The sequence below is a fragment of the Etheostoma spectabile genome, chromosome 13 (genome assembly GCF_008692095.1).
Source record: "Etheostoma spectabile isolate EspeVRDwgs_2016 chromosome 13, UIUC_Espe_1.0, whole genome shotgun sequence".
Classification (NCBI taxonomy): domain Eukaryota; kingdom Metazoa; phylum Chordata; class Actinopteri; order Perciformes; family Percidae; genus Etheostoma; species Etheostoma spectabile.
The window spans coordinates 16,051,184-16,055,635 of NC_045745.1; the positions used below are offsets into that span (position 1 = coordinate 16,051,184).

General features: G+C 39.1%; 1 pseudogene; it reads left to right on the forward strand.

The window, feature by feature from the left end:
• Positions 1-247: 247 nt before the first annotated feature.
• LOC116700274 (myosin-7-like) overlaps positions 248-4,452 on the forward strand; it is a 15,269-nt pseudogene continuing 11,064 nt past the window's right edge.

Consider the following 4,452-nt stretch of genomic DNA (forward strand, 5'->3'; position numbering starts at 1 on the left):
CCTAATATGGCTTTGTCAGGGGACCCCATCTCTGATAAGATTCTGACCTCCTGATTTCTATATTGCTCTCCTCCACTCATTAACCCCTCCCTTTTATGTACCCCCAACCCAACGCAGACACAATAACATTCCTGGACCCTGAATGCTCCTCCATATTTGGTAGAGAGGATTTGTTTATAAAGATAACTCATGGTGAAACCCCCAATAGGTCACCATTCTATCTCAAGGTAAGGTCCAGGAACAATGGCTTACACATCACACACCACACTTTTGACTCTAAAGCATTACCTGTGTTAATGTGGACTGCAGACTAGCCTCATCAGCTTCTGTTATTTATTTCCTTAGGACCATCACACCTCAGTCTTTGCAGTAGGGATTGGTAAGGTAAGAGCATCTGAAAAATTAAAATGTGTTTGATTTAAAAACAGTGAATTTCATGATGTTGGGATAAAAAAAATAACTCTATACTGGCATAGGCATTCTTTGTATCCTGTAGTTGCCTTTAGATAAATGCATTACAGCTGAATTTATATTGAGATTACTTTTTCTGTAGACAAGGTGAAAAATGGGTGACGCTGCCATGAAAGACTTTGGGGCAGCAGCTCCGTACCTGAGAAAGTCAGACAGGGAGCGTCTGGAGGCCCAGACCCGTGCCTTTGACATGAAGAAGGAGTGCTTTGTTCCTGATACTGATGAGGAGTATGTGAAGGCTTCTATTACCAGCCGTGAGGGGGATAAAGTCACTGCTCAGACTGCAAAAGGGAAGGTCAGTGATGGATGCAACTAGTTTCCTAACTAAGACACAGCGATAATGTGAGTGATGATTCAGGTGGATTTGTCCTTTAGTCATAAATATCAATGAAACAGTAGAAACCAGAGACTTTTATGCAGAGAGACATGATGCTCCCTCATACACAAAATACATTTAGTAAACAGAAGTTAAGATTCAACAGAGAGGATAAATAAGAGCATTCTCACCATCTCCATTTTCAGGTTGTCACAGTGAACGAGTGTGACGTACACCCTCAGAACCCGCCAAAGTTTGATAAAATTGAAGACATGGCGATGTTCACCTTCCTCCATGAGCCCGCTGTGCTGTTTAACCTCAAAGAGCGTTATGCAGCATGGATGATCTATGTAAGTTAAAAGCTTAGATTGTATTACATTCATATATCAATGGTTAAGGTGACTGTATCCTAAAAGCGTCTGCTTTCACTTTATAATTCTTACAGACCTACTCTGGGCTCTTCTGTGTGACTGTCAACCCCTACAAGTGGCTGCCAGTCTACAACCAAGAGGTGGTTGTTGCCTATAGAGGAAAGAAGAGGACTGAAGCTCCTCCTCATATCTTCTCCATCTCTGACAATGCCTATCAGTACATGCTTACTGGTAATTCACTTTCAGTTATCATATGTTCACAGACAGTGTAAAAATGCCAAGGAATCCCAGAATCCATAAGTGACCCTTTCTTCTCTTTCCCAGACAGAGAAAATCAGTCAATTCTCATTACGTAAGTTATGTTTTGATGACTATGTTAAACTGCAATAGAGAATTATATAATGCTGTGAGAATTTTAGTAAGTGGCAATCCAGTAGCCACCCATTGAACATAATAATAATAATTTAATTGTATTTGTGAGTTTTTTTGCTGATATGCGCCAGTAAATCACAGTAATATGCTCTTTTTTTAAGTGGTATGTTATCAGTGAACAGTTTTAAATGGCAAAGTGGATGGGAATACCTGAACAAAAACATTTACATTATGGATTTGATGACAAGAAACTAAATAACTAAACCACACTCAGCATGTATTCTTCAGGATAGTTTTTATGTTATATGGTTCAGATAGAAACAAGCCATCAATACTGTCACTAGTGTAATACTTTGCTACTGTTTTATAAGCTGCAATAGGCCAATACAAAACAACGAATTTTAAAAAGTATAATGATAGATTATATTAATGATGGACAGTAACAGTCATAGTGGCGGCAAGCGGCACACGGCTAGAAAAGACGTGTCCCAAAGAAAATTCTGTGTATTCCACTGAAAAGGTGTATCAGTATTTACAGATTGTTACTTATATGCATTTTTGCTGATTAATGAAAAACATGACTAGTTGTGTGTTGCCCATTTGTCTATTTATGAAAACAATCTGATTTGTGTCTTCAGTGGAGAATCTGGTGCCGGGAAAACAGTCAACACCAAGAGAGTCATCCAGTACTTTGCCAGCATCGCAGCTGCAGGCGGGAAGAAGGACGCAGGCTCTGAGAAAAAGGTTCACCATTTTACCTTTATCGGCACAATGCATCATTTTTGTTAGAATTGTAGAGACAAATAGTGACCAATTTATCAAATCTTTTAGGGTACCCTGGAAGATCAAATCATTCAGGCTAACCCAGCTTTAGAGGCCTTTGGTAATGCCAAAACCATAAGGAATGACAACTCCTCCAGATTTGTAAGTTTCTGTCATGTGACTCAAATGAATATACACCTCCATGCCTTTTCTATTTTTAATTTTTCTTTTGTCATACATTTTAGGGCAAATTCATCCGAATTCACTTTGCAGCCAGTGGAAAGCTGGCCTCAGCTGATATTGAGACATGTAAGCAGTCTTTTCTCTAAACTTTCAATATGTTTTTCCAGTGTAAACAATGATCACCTTCACAGTTACTTAATGTAAATTCCTTTACAGATCTGCTGGAAAAGTCCCGTGTCACTTTTCAGCTTAAAGCTGAGAGAGATTACCACATCTTCTATCAGATCCTGTCTCAGAGGAAACCTGAGCTGCTTGGTAAATGAAAACAACTATACTTTGGACCAGTAACTACTAGTTAATGGTGCAAAGTAACTAGTAGTTGTAATATTACTATATCCCTAGCATACAAAATGAAACATGTTTCTATTACTTTTCAGAAATGTTGCTTATCACAAACAACCCCTATGACTACGCCTTCATCTCCCAAGGAGAGACAACAGTAGCCTCCATCAATGATTCTGAAGAGCTAATAGCCACAGATGTGAGTAGGGATGTACCATAATGTAGTAATGGCAAACTAAAGCCATGTGAAGCTTTGTGAACCGTTTTCTTAGCCAACAAGATGGCACTCTTGGTTCAAAGAAAAAGGCTCAAGGAATGGCATGTCATACCCTTTGTTGAACAGAGAGTGCCATCTAGTGGGCTCAGTAAAAGGAAAAAATGGTTTGCAGGTTAAAAAGGCTTCATTTGGCCATCACTAACATACTGTCTGTGAAGGTTCTCTGTCATTCAGGGGAGGGCTAAAATCAGGGGAAACAGGAATTGGTAAAAAGTGCTCTGAAGACGTTTTGTCTCTCATCTGAGGAACTTCATCAGTTCTGACTGAATGTTATGGAAACCTAGCTACTTAACCTCTGTGGGGTTGTTGTCAAGATGATAAATACCGCTTTGTTTGCCAACAATGGTCATTAAGACATTCCCATGTGTTATTCCCACGTTTAAAATATTACTCTTAAAAGTACAGCTTTGTAGCCCGGATCTCTCCCGTCACTCTACTGCAAACCGTGATACAATGCAGAAAGTCATAGACATCAGACATCAAATATTATATTCCCCTCTTCTCATTCAGGATGCATTTGATGTGCTGGGCTTCACTCAAGAAGAGAAGAATGGCATTTACAAGATGACTGGAGCCATCATGCATCATGGAAATATGAAATTCAAGAACAAGCAGCGTGAAGAGCAGGCAGAGGCGGATGGCACTGAAGGTGAGAGATGTTATGAAAACAAAATACAGCCAACGGTGCTAAAGGAATCAGAAATAAAAGAATCATAAAGACCTTGAAAAGTAGCAAAATCCTTGATGAATTAATACAACAATTTCTCAACAGTTGCTGACAAAGTTGCTTATCTGATGGGCCTGAACTCTGCTGACCTCATCAAAGGTCTCTGTCACCCAAGAGTCAAAGTAGGAAATGAATGGGTCACCAAAGGACAAAATGTCCAGCAGGTAAGAATGAAACTTAAGAGCTGAATTTATTGGGAGGTGTCCCCTAAAGTACAAAAAATGCAGTACGCAAAACTGAGTGCACAATAAGGGTTATTTAATGTAACTTTAAAGGTTGGATTTTCTTTAGGTGTACTATGCTGTTGGTGCACTGGCTAAATCAGTGTATGAGAAGATGTTTCTGTGGATGGTGGTGAGGATCAACCAATCCCTCGACACCAGGCAGCCTCGCCAGTATTTTATTGGTGTACTGGACATTGCTGGATTTGAGATCTTTGATGTGAGCTTAATCTATTTATGTTTATTTAATCTATATTATACAGGCAAATTAATTTATTCAACTTCATCTTTTTCATCTTAATGAAGGTAATGAAGATATGAGTGTGAAAATGACTATAGTTTTGTCACTTTACATTTCAGTTCAACACCTTTGAGCAGCTGTGCATCAACTTCACCAATGAAAAACTGCA